This window comes from Empidonax traillii, unplaced genomic scaffold, assembly GCF_003031625.1.
Source record: "Empidonax traillii isolate 1590-97213 ecotype Southwest subspecies unplaced genomic scaffold, ASM303162v1 scaffold541:size654180, whole genome shotgun sequence".
Lineage (NCBI taxonomy): Eukaryota > Metazoa > Chordata > Aves > Passeriformes > Tyrannidae > Empidonax > Empidonax traillii.
Genome location: NW_020955734.1, coordinates 143553 through 156261, shown reverse-complemented (window position 1 = coordinate 156261; position 12709 = coordinate 143553). Strand labels below are relative to the sequence as shown.

Below are 12709 nucleotides of genomic sequence, written 5' to 3'. Positions count from 1 at the left end.
TCACACCTTGCAGAGCTGATGTGGAAAGGGAATTTAGTTTCACATTTGGAACTCAAAACTCAGTTCCCTGAGCAACCTAAACTGTCACCATTTCTCTTCTGCCCAGCTCACCCAGGGTGGCCTGGGAACAGTGTCACTCTTGAGGGGTAACTTTGGCATCCTGGGTCAAGGAAGGTTTCTGTATCAAGACAAACAACCTCCATCAGGTCCAGTGGTTACATTTCTTTTGGAACCTTTCAGTAGGTTTAGACCTTCTCTATGGGTTTTAACTTCCCTGATCAGCTGCTTCCATAGACACATCAGGTGCTTGCAGCTGCATAAAATGGCTTTTGGGTGAACTCAGGACTGGTCAAAGTCTAAAATGGTTTGGCTTGCAAATCCAGTTTGGGATGGGTCCCAGTGATGTGGAAAGTGAAGCCACCTCTCTCTTCAGCAGGCAGAGTGCTCTCTGCCATCTCTGCCACCATCCATCTTCTGGAAGAGAGAGAAGGAACCGCCCTGTGTGCAAGCATCCTTTAGAGCAGGCTGGGATGTGGGTCACACGCAGACTGCTGGGCATGTAGCAAAAAGACCAGCAAAGTTGTCAAAACCCCCAGTTTGTATTTCTGTGCTTCCTGGGTCTGGAGCCCCAGAGCTGTGTCTGTGAGAAGGCAGCTCCATCCTTGGTGGGGAGAAGCAGGCAGGAAAGAGCTTGCATGGACTCTGACCTTTTTTTTCCTCAGAAGTGCTGTGGCAACAGTATGAATAATGCATGTAAGTTCAATTCTTTTCTCTCTGGCTGAGGGGCAAGGTGTCCCAGCTGATAAGAACTGGGAGCCCAATCTTGTTAAAGCCAGTGTTAGACTTAGACCTTCATGAGATCTACTGCCTCAAGCAATTCCATTGTTCAAAGCACGTTCGGTTAATTAGTACATTAACTAATTAACCTTCTCAGCATCCCAGGTAGGGAATATCTGTCTCCCAAAGGAGGAGACAGGAGCAAAGTGACTCACTAGGACTGGATGCAGGAGCTCAGCAGTGCAGCTGCAAGGTCTGGGGCTTTTCCCTTCCCAAATGATTTTGTTGTTGCTGAGGGTGCCTTGTGCACACACTTCCCTCAAGACAGAAATGAAGGAGTCCTCAAAACTCCCAAGAGAGTGTTCAGGCCCAGTGAAGAAAAGTGCCACTGGCAAACTGTCCAAATACCCAGAGAAGGCAAATTTGCTTCACCCACATGCACCAGCTAAGGAATAAAAAGCCAGTACCACCAGGAAAGTTTTTCTCACCACCAAAATGACTAAACCCCGTTACCTTCTCGCTCACATTTTCGTCCACTCGAAATTTCGTGACCCAGAAGCAAAAATGGCCGGTGTGGGAAGGAGAGAGCATGTGAGAGACCACAGTGGGGCTGTGTTTGTACAGGCTGGCTGGGATGTGATCAGACCAGAAGGATAAGACCCAAAGAGACTCCAGCAAACAGCCAGAGGGGAAACTTTGATGCTGAGGAAGTCCTCGGACTGGAACACATGATGATAATCAGCTGATTTCCACAGCTTTGCAGCAGTGGTAGGAAAAAACCCAGGGCCAAAGCACAAGGGTAGAGTTCTCTGCCTTGCAAGACCCATGACAGCACCACAGACCTTTTCTCACGAGTCCTGGTCACAAACAGAAAAGGGAGGCTTGTTCTCTCCACCCTGACCTGAAGGCAGAGAGTTCTGTGCTCTACCTCCTATCAAATGACAATCCTTGGCAGCGAGGATGTGTGTGTAGAACAAGAACCAACTCCTGCATGCAATGGTATGTCCCAGAGGAACAGAGTCTCCCAGGGTTTAATTATGGGGCCATGTGCTTGCCAGTCCCTTGCTCCTGGCTTCCAACCAGCCCAGGCAGTCACAGCCCTTCCCACTGGAAGCTTGAACAGGAATGTCAAGGGTGTGCCTTGAATGAGAGCACGGCAGCAGCACCTGAGAGCAGAAAGCACCAAAGCAGGAGGCCTGTCTTGTGGAAGGGACCCCTTTCATGACCATGTCTTAATCTACCACCAGTTATACTAAGCCCGCAGCAGCCCAGATTGGAGGCTGCAAAAATATCTCCCTTGCAAAAATCCTCCCTTGTCCTTTGTGAAGCTCCAGCATTTTAATCATGTTCACACCTCCCTCTCCTGACACAAACCATCTCGGCTCCCTCGGTAACCCAGGTCCACAAAACCTGTGCATTCCTGATCTCATTCCCTTGCTTGCACAGTCAACACTCTCCCCTCCATAAGCCTCCCAAACACCCCCCTTTGTTTATTCTCTGTATTCCCATCTTTCACTCTGTGCACTCCCCTCATTTGACTAAGATATATTGAATAAGCAACTCGTGCACAGGGGCTATCGGCAATTTTGGGTGTGCTATTGGTATCTTCAGCAATCCCAGCCCTGTGCATGTTCCTAATTCCATATTGCTTCATCTCAGCACCACCAGGAAGGTGCTGCCTAGTTGATCCAGGGACCCTGTTACTGGGGAAGGCAAAACACCCTGTCTTGTAAATGCACCTTGTTTTGTTGTGTTCATTTTTCCTTAGAATATGGGTCAAAATAAGAGTTCCTCAGTTGGTCAGGGGTTTTCTAGAAGAGAGTATTGGTGGTGCCAGAGCAGCTGAAATTGTATTTCCTTCTTAGCTTCAACCTGACGTGCTGCAAGTGGTCATTCTTATCTATCTCTATAATTATCCAGAGCCCTTTGGTCTTCATCCTGCAACTTGCCTTGCTGCTTCTCCTGGAAAAGTATTGCACGTGAAATTGCACTGTTCTCTCTGTGCAAAGGCATTTCCAAGCAAGCCTTGCCTTCCCAAATCCTGGTAAAATTAACCAGCCTTGAATCTCTTAAATGCCTTCAAAATACCCAGACTTCAGGGTTAATCTGAAGGGCACAAACCTACCTCTGAGCTCACATGGCTCCACACCAAGCCCATGGAGAAGTCAGGATATCCTGGGCAGGCTCTCAATAGAGTTTTGTCACAGGTGATGCTTATTTTCAGGGATATTTTAATAAGCCTGATCAATCACAGCAAGTTACTAAGCAATAAATCCATAACAATTTTAACCTGGACATCTTAGGTTACTTTGCAGGAAGTTGGTGGGGTTCAGATAGTGGTTATTAAAAACAGTCTTAAGATTTCAGCTTTCTTCACAGGATAACTCAAGATGCTGGCATTCTGCTCAGAATTACTCTGCAGAGAAATTTCCTTCCCCACTCATCAGATAAAGCTGAGCAGGTCCAGCCTCCAGGGCTTAATTTATCCCATGTGAATATGCCAAAAACGTGACCTGTCCAATTAACAACCTTCCTTAAAGGATTGTCCTACAAGTCCTGTAACAGCTTCAAAGCTAAGTTTTGGCATTTCCAGCTCCCTGCATCGTTAGGGCACTGGGAACTCTTACCCATCCTAAATCCTGGGAATAGTCCTGATTTTCATTGCTTGTCCCACCTACAGGAGCAGAAAGCCCGGGGAGTGCTGATTTGTGTCCTCCTAAGGGTCTTTCCATGCTGGAGACTCTCAAAAAAGGTCATGAGGTGTTTGCTTTGCTCTAAAACCTCTCATTGTTGTTGTTGGTTTTTTTGTTTGTTTTTTTTTTTTTTTTTTGACCAGGATTTGAAGGGATTTAATGTTCATGGTCGAGGGTGAGATTCACCCATGCACGTTGCTGGATGCTAACTGGGAGCTCAGCCCTGTGCTTTAGGGAATGAGGGTCCAGTGGGGACCTCTCTGGTTCCCCAGGATGATGGGCAGTTGTGCTGCTGGTCAGTGGAAGGGCAGAAAGACGAAGGTCATGGAGCTCACGTGAGGCTTTCTGCAGGCACAAGGCCCTTCTGGGCAGGGCCTCCATTTCTGGGGCAGGTTCATCCTGACGGGAGCGAGCAAGGAAAGCTCGGGTCGCTCCGTTTGGATCTGGGTTGCAGAGGCCATGCTGTCCCCGAGGCCTCCTCGTCTGCGCCGGGTTCCTCTCCCCCTCCCTGTGGGTGTTATTTACACCATTTCCTGCCCAGGGAAGTTCAGGAGTTTGACGTTGCTGGGTTGGTTTCCGCTCTCCTGCCTGGTTCCCATCGGGAGCTCTGGCAGAGCCCAAGCCCTGCGGTGCGGGCAGCGGCCGGGCAGGACCCTGCCCGTGCCAACGGGCGGGATGGAGGTGCTAGCCAGGCCCAGGGAAGGAAGTGTAACCCCTGTCAGGCCGGACAACTCAGGCTCAACCAGCCTGGGAGGGCTGGAAAAGCCGACTCCACGTCCGTCCCTCCACCCCGGTCCTGCAGCAGGGCTGGACGGGAGGAAGGGAGGACGCGCCCGGGCACCGCTGCGGAGCTTTTGGGTTCCTGCCGAATTGACGCCCTCCCTTCTCCCTCCCTCTCCTCCCCATCCTTCCCTCCTGGCCTGCGTCTCCCCTCCCTTCCCTTCTCCCTCCCATCCCGCAGCAAACAAAATGGCTGCTCCATGGCCATTTTGTTTTCCGTCTGGAAGGGGGAAGCCGGGACGCTGGGACTTGGCTCTTTTTTGGAGGCTGCGGCCATATTCGAGCCCAACTCTCCCGTCTCTACGTGGCACCGGCTGTAGCGAGAGAGAGAGAGAGGAGAGAGAGAGAGGAAAAAAAAAGAAAGAAAAAAAAAAGGACCTTTTGGAACGAGCCCAAAGTCAGAGAGTGGGTAGTTTTGGCGTATGTTGAGCACTGAAAATGCCTGGAATTGCCAAAGTGAGCTTTTGTGTTAGCAGCGTAAGGCTACTCGGTGCACGCAGAGTCGCGGGGCTGCACGGAATAGCCGGACGGAAAGGTTTGTTCGCTACATTCAATAAAACAGCCCTCCTTTCTCCTGGATTTATAAAGTACCAGAGAGCACTGTTGTCTGATTTGTTTTTGGACGGGCGGATGGTTTTACACATCGGCTTGGTATGATCAGAGCCGGTCATTGCCGGACGGTAGCGTTTTAACCTGTTGTGTGTCCTCTTGTTTTTGGTGAATACGATATCTGACCTTTCCACCGAGCTGGCAGTGCCTGGATTTAGGTGATGTAATCCGGAGGATATTTTTTTAGGGATTTTTTTCTTTTTTTTTCTTTTTTTTTTTTTTGGTTTGTTTATTTTGTTTGTTGCCTTCTTGCCTTGAAAGTTTTCATCTCAGAAATGAGAAAAAAAAAAAAATCTCAATTTAAATATTAAAAGCAGTAGCTGTTCTTGGCTTTTTGAGCCCTCGCTTTTCTCCCAAGGCTGGAGCTGAACTGTGATAACAACCTGTTTACTGCACTCTGTGTGTATCCTGCACACATTAAGGTGTGATACACAACAGAGACGCCATCAACAGCAACACGCCCTGAAAGTTTAAGGCAACTTGGTGGTGTTGCCATAAAATTTTGCGCAGAAACATGGCAAAAACACCAGAACTTGCGCCAAATAAAAGTGATTTTTAAATATTTTTTTTTTTCCCAAGTGATTCTGCATTTCCTTCAGTAGCGTGGATGTCTTGGATTTGGTAGTCACGTCGTTTCGTTCATGGACGCTCCGAGGAGCAGATCTCTGTCCGGTAGCACGGGGGGATCGGGCTCTGATAAGGCAGCACTGTTGGAGTGATCGTCCTACCTTTCCTTGAGTGGCTGTCCAGACATGTGGAGAGAAGCAGACACTTTCAGAGAGGAGCTGGGAAGGAGAGCAGAAAGAGGTGAAATCGCTTTTCTTGCGCAGAAAGGTATTTGCCTCCATATCTCCTTGGCTTGTTTATGAACAGGCAATACAGGGAATTGCACGGGTGATGGTGGTCCTGGAGCTGGGGCTGCTTGTGCGGGCACTGGGCAGGTGGTTTGTGTTGAAAATTAAATATTTTGGTCCAAATCTACATTAGAGGTGGACGTTACCTAAATACCTTTCATGAGTAGCTTTTCCGAGGAGGAAAACAGTATTAATAGAAGACTTTTATATAATGTTACAGAAAAGGATCTTCTTTCTTTAGATTTCTGAGTTAACCTATAGAATTGAGTACAGAACAGGTAAAAATAAGCCTGAAAGATATTTTTTTTTCTCTTATTTTTAGTATTTGGAGAAATTACTCTGTGGAATATAAGAAGCGCCTTTCTTTTGTAAGAAAAATTCTTGGAGAGGGTAAATTATGTACAGATTTACAAGGAAAATGCACAAACCTTTAGAAAAACCATTACCTCTGTGGCCACCTCTAATAATGTATTTAAGAAGGCTTAATAAAAGATAAGTCACGTAACAAGCAGTTACAGATGCCTGTATTATAGAAAAAAATATCAGATTAATTAACGATAATCCAGATGTTTAGAAACATCTGATAGGATTCGAGACAACCCCTAAGAGACAGTCAGCTATTTATGAAGATACCTGATAATTGTTTAATAATAAATGCCACGACCAAGCTGCTCTGAAATACTCCCCATGTCATTAAAGGTGTGTGGAGGAAAAGCATTGCTAAGAGACAGGGGCTGTCGCAGGATTGAACTTTAAATATTTTTACTTCCATTTCCCCTTCCCTGTTCTCGGTACCTTTGATTAACTGTTTCAAAGGGGATATTTAATACTGCCTTTAGGATCGGGGGTCTGGGAAGGTGGCTTGGCCTTGCTTCGCCAAGAGGTTCGCCTGGCCTGGGAGAAGTTAAAAGCAACTTGTCCTCGTGGCTAGCTTGGCAAAATGTCACTTCTTTTGCTTTCCAGTGGCAAAGGGTTCGCCCAAGATGGTTTTTTGGGCCGTTTTCTGCTTTTTGTGTGAGCGGGTTCCTCGCTGCCAGCCGGTAACGCGCAGCCCCGAGCGGCGCTGGATGTGGCTGCACATCCCGGCAACGTTGGGGAGCTGTCGAAACCTTCCATGCTTATTTTTTACTTATTTTGGGTCGGCGTTCTTTTTTTTTTTTCCCCCTTCTGGCCTGTTTGCTTTGTACTTTTCCATCCCAGCGAGGTGTCGAGGCGAGGATGTGAAGCCACCGCCGGGTCCCCCTCCAGGCAAAGCCAAGGGGACAAAATGGCCACATTCAGCCATTTTGTGCCAGCGCCGCCGGGCGGCTCCGTGGACGCCAGAGCCGGTTCTGCCCCAGCCCAGCCCGTGCTCCGGGAGGCTGAAAATCCTCCTGGAGACTCAGGGCCCTGAATTCCCACTGAGAATTCCTGCCTGTCCCCGGCACGTTTTGGCACCGACACGCGGGACCGCGGCTACACAAAGGCTGAAAGCGGTGTCAGCTTTTAAAGCAGAGACTTTGTTGTTTTGTGGTTTCCTCCTCCCCCACTCCTCCATTTCATTCAGGGCTCCTTAATAAACCAGATCAGCTCCTCAAAGCTTTGGAGCCTTTCCAGCTACCCTCCAAGGTGGGCTCCCTCCTTCCCTGTCCCTTCAAAGACACCTGGGAAAGGTGGATATGGTCCTGTCCTAAACTGGTTAGGCTGGCCCAGGTAAACCTTTGTCTGGCAGTGCGACCAGAGACTGCAGTCAGACTTCCCAAGGCTTCACCACCGATTTGCTGTGTGATCCCTGGGAAATTTTCGCACCTCTCTGCTTCTCCTTCTTTCCCCACCTTTTGTCCTGATGGTTTAGACCACAAGCCACCAGGAAAGGGTGCTGCTGTCACTGCAATCTGTATAGGACAAACAAGTGTGACAGTGATACTAAGGGTAGGATGCTCTTAGTGATCCTTACCAGGCACAGTATTTCTAAAATCCTCCTGTTTGACTCCTTTCTTCACAGATTCTGGCAAGATCAGGAATGCAGAGTCAGCAGCTGGGTATTCCCAAAACCTATACTCATTAAGACAATTATTATAATTAAATCTTCTGTTTTCAGGATTACTTATAGAAGTCAGAAGGGATTTTTTTTTTTTCCTCTCTCCTTGTATAATTACATCTATGTGATCTCAGAGTTATTTAATGTAATTTCCCACCCACAGTTCGAGATTGGCCTAAATGCTTGTACTCTGCAATGCTATCAAGAGTGACCTTTTAAATGCCTGGCCTAGACATCTGGCTTATATGCTTAAAATATAAGCCACCAGATTGGGAACCAGGAAAAATTGTCCCTCTAGGCAAGCATGCTCTGCCCCTGTGTATACCCAGGAATCATCTGGGCTACACATCTCCCCAGTTCTCCACCAGTGCAGCATCCACTGGTTTTCTCGCCACCGTGGCTGGCATTGCACGTGCTGAGAACAATGAGCAACCTCTGTGCATCACTTTCTACGCTGATAAAACGGGAAAAACAGTGTTTCCTGTCAGAAGGCTGTTTGGGATGGAAGGTACTTGGCCCTGTGGATGAGCTGGGTATTAATGCTGTAGGAATCAGCCCTGCCACCTTGGGTTTTGGACATTGTTCATACCCTGTCACACCAGGAGAGGCCTGGGCCAGATGGCCTGGCACAGTGGGTCATTCCTTTTGAAGGATCAGTTTTTCCAAGGAAATTAAGAGAATTACCTGGGCTGTGTTGGACGCCAGTGAGGAGGACTCATGGAAAGCTCTGCAAAGGAATGGGGCACTTCCCAAGCCTGCTGCAAAGATTCCCTTGTACCCCCGGCCACCCTAAACTCTCACAAGGATTCCAGCTACGGTAGTTCAACAAACCTTTGGGAATCTCACTTATTAAGGCTGTTGGCTGTTATCTGTGGAAACACAGAAAGCATTAGACAGCTTTTGTCCCTTTGGGGGCTTCTGCCTTAGCCCCCTCCTCTCCCACTGCAGCACATTTGAGGGGGCTGGGGACATCTCCTGCTGAGCTCCCATGGGAAGTTGTCTTTGGGTCTCTGCTGTGATGCACGTGCTTGGCGTGCTACTGGTGGCTCCCTCATCGTTATGGCTTCCTTTAATCTCCAAGGGGAATTCTTTCTCATCGCAAAAGAACCTCACGCGTTTCTTTTCAACTACCGAGCTTAATACCTTGCATCTGTATTTGGGTGTACAGAGAATGAGAAAGTCTCAGAAGGTGAGCCAAGGGCTTGGGGGGAAGCCAGTCTGTCTGGATCCATGCTAATACCTCCTGGCTGGGCTGCAGCATTAGAGGGACAGCAAGGCTGCATGCTGCACTCATTTGTTTAGGAAATAAGATCTGCCTTGATGTACTCGATACCATTGCATTTGCAGCCTAAAAGCTTCCTTGTACTCAGTTATTTCTAATCTGCCCAATTCCCTGGAGTGCACAGCAGCTAAACTGATGGATTCTCTTATCTGGCCTGGCAGGTTTGTTCTAGATACGCTGTGTGTTCAGGAGGTGAGGTCAGCCTGGCTGGCTGTGCTTGGTGTTGCTGCAGTTTCTCGAGGGCTCTGCTATCTGCATGTGTGGCCTCGGGCTCCAAGGGCAGGGCTGCTGCTCCCATACGCCCTTGGGTGCAGAAAGTTTGCAGCCAGTGTGATTGCAAGGTAAGGTGTAGTCTGAGTGGACTGAAGGAGGTTTAAAGAAGGAAGGAGCGCTCCGGGATAAGGTTGGATAAGACTCTCCTTTCCCCTGATGTCATGAATCTTGATGATTTTTCATGTGTTTCTCTTCACAGGAGCCACGGAGGAGCAGCTGCCTGGATAAGGATCATCTCAGTGCCTTAGGCTGCCACGGTCCCAAGCTGTCCTTGAGGCTGAGGTAGTAGATTGAATAGTTGTGGAGTCCGGTCCTCCCTTTGAGCTAACTATACAATCTACTGTCTTTCCTAAGGAGACAGTCAGGTCTTCGCATCTCATCATCTACTTCTACACCAAGTTCTCATCATCTACAGCCAGGGTGGAGGCAGGTGGTACAAGTAAAGCAAATCTGTGAATCTGCTGCGTCCCTGAGTCAGGCGAGCCCTCCGTTCTGCTCTGTGGAGGTGAGGTAGTAGGTTGTATAGTTTGGTGGGAGGGATTTGATCCCATTTCAGGTGATAACTATACAGTCTATTGCCTTCCTTAAAGAGCAGCATAAGCACTGGAGGAGCTCCTGAGGCATCGCTTCTTTCTGTTGAGGATCCCAAAACGCAACGTGGTGTTGTTGAACAGCTCAGTGGGTCTTCTCTTATAGCATCCAGGATTACATTCTTCCAGGAACTGCTCCATGCCTCAGGCACATGAGCATGGAGCCACCTGCTTACAGAGAATCCACCTCTGTCTAATGGGTGCAGGAGAAAAAGTGAAATGGGGCTGTGCATCAGCTCCTCCTGTTTAATCCGACTCCCTTTTTGCAGGAGATGAGCTCAAGTTGTAAAGTGTTTAAATCTGTTGTTCTTTTCTGGTCTGTCAGGGCTGGAGGGGGAGCAGATACTTTGGTGCAAATGGGATGGATTTGAGCTCATGACTTAAGTTGGTTGCACCCAATCCTGAAGTTTGGGTTAAGAACCAGACCCGAGGGCAAGCTTAGCCTGTGGACTCAGAGCCCCGGGAGCTGAGCAGACCTGGCTGGTTGGCCCCTGCTCAGGAAGTGCATTTTGTTTTGGACAAGTTCCCAGCTGTCCCATGGTATGGAGTTACAGGGTGGTTCTTTGTGATCTGATAATTCCTATCAACATAACTCGCTGACATGCAAACCCTGGCGAGGAGGTTTGGGCTCCCGGGTATTTACACAGGATAAGCCAATGATTCAGACTAAAAACTTGCCCTAAAGTGAGACAAATAAGGAAGAGATATGAGCCAAAGGGAGCAAGTCCTAATCCTTCTGGGTTCTCCCAGGCAGGTAGCACATGCCTGACAAGAGACATGTGAGAAGAGGTCACGCTTCAGAGCTCTGGCCCTTGGCAAGGAACAGGGAATTGTTAATTCCTCCCTTTCTCAGGAGCAGATGGGACTATCCCTCTGCCATTTTCCAGAGTAAGCACGATCAAGACCATGAGTGGAGCTGTAACACGATCAGGGCTGCACCAGTTCTACAAGACCAAAGGATATTCCAGGCCACTATCAGGACCATCTCACTGCCAGGGAGACACGTGAGACCCGAGACACCCGGGAGCGAGGGCAAGCAGAGGACACCTTCTCAGATGAAGTGGGAGGGAGAGAGCTGCAAAGAGAAACTGGAGCCCTCAAATTTCACCCTGAGCAAACCCACAGGCACAGCCAGACCCGACTGCTTGGGCTGTGGGACTCCCCAGAACGAAGCAGCTCGTTTAAGGCTCCTCTGCTGGGATGGGGCGTAGCTGCAGCGAGGCTGGGACACAGCTGGTGGGTGGGGATGCTGCAGTGTGTAGCAGGGAAGGAATGCAGCCCTCTTTCCATAAATCTGGCTTTTCAGCACTCCTGGAGACTTGCTGTGCTAAACTACAGCTTGGTCCTCTTAGCTGCATTACTCTCCTCTAGCTGCTTGCTAAGAGGCAGAGCTCCTGCCCACAAATTGCTTGGAGGGTGCCAAAATAGCACCACAAGCATGGGAGCAGAGTGGCATATCCACTTATATTTAAGGGGTATCCCCTCAAAAAGAACTAATCCTGTGTGCCCCAGGTGGAATCAGCTCAGTCCCCTTCTGTGGCACTGGTTAATGCAGAGAACCTCAAGCAGTGCAATTGTGTGAGCTGGAAGCCATGAATAAAATATTACTGGAGATATTCTCTTGTGAAAATAAACTTGGTTTGACTTGTTTAAAACAGTGTCTTTATTGTCTTAAAGTCAGCTTGGCTGGTGAATTGGGACCTCCGGGAGGGGTGGCTGCTGTTCCTGTCTGACCAAAATCTTGAGCGTGAAAGGGAAGCCACAGCCAGGACACCACGAGGATGTGGGGCAGACTGGGTTGGCCAAGCAGCTGAGACCATCTGTTTGAACTGTCAGGAGGGGCTTTCTTGAGTCAACACAAATCCTACGTGAAGCCCCAACCTGCTTCTTCACCCTCAATCAGCTCAGGGGCTGCAGGTTGGGCTTCTCTCTGCCCTGGACAGTCCTTGCTGTAAGCATGTTTATAATGGATACATCATCAGGAAAACACATGAACTTCCAGGGTCCACTAACCCCAACTAGAGCTCAGAAAGCAGCCAAGGCAATATTTAATTTCTCCAAGGCTTCCTGGCACAAAAGGGAAGGGCCCAGGAGGAGGGTGAACAGGCTGGCCAAGCTTATATTCAGTGGATATCTGGGACTCCCACCTGACTGACTGGCCAGGATCCCCCAGCACATCTCAGTGAGGCAGCAACATCACCCCTGACCACTGGCACAGAGTGACAGATGTCTTCTTTTAGCAAAAAGCAGCCAGGAAGCAACATGAAGAAAGGTGAGTTCCCCCCCAGCACCTCCCAGGACACTGTGGGACGTGAGCACTCTCAGCACAAATACTCCAAGGGAATATTTGGCAGCTCGATGGATCTACCAGCATCATGACCCCAGATGCAAATCCCCCAGGACAGGGTATGTGTTCAGCCCAAGCCTTCCAACTCACCATGTTCAGGGGAAGCTTCAGGAGCTGAAGCCAAGAAACCTCCTCTCCCTCAACCAGCAGCAGAGATGTCCCTCTCCCTGCTGGGAACAAGCCCCAGGGGTGGAAAGAACCAGTCAGGTGGGGCTCACACAGCAGGCAGGCCATATAAACACCACAAATCCCATGATTTTAACCCAACTCACCCCAGCTGATGGTTAGTGCCTTCTCTTCCTCCCACCACGTGTGACTGTGGGGCTGGAAGGACCTGGCAGCATCTTTGCCAGGGCCACCCCCAGTGCCAGGGGTGCCAACCCCAGAAATGGAGTGGAAATGCTTTTAAAGTCTCCCTTGAATGTCCTGTGTCCTCCCCTGTGCTCCACACCAAACCCTGCCCCTGCCTAGGCCCCCTAATTTA

At 49.2% G+C, this 12709-nt stretch overlaps 1 long non-coding RNA gene across 1 annotated transcript; it reads left to right on the top strand.

Moving 5' to 3' along the window:
* The first annotated feature begins 4437 nt into the window (after positions 1-4437).
* LOC114064406 lies at positions 4438-11533 on the top strand. The gene is made up of 4 exons (XR_003572753.1): positions 4438-4785; positions 5439-5693; positions 9488-9793; positions 9879-11533. It is a non-coding gene; the product is annotated as an uncharacterized LOC114064406 (long non-coding RNA).
* The last annotated feature ends 1176 nt before the right edge of the window (positions 11534-12709 follow it).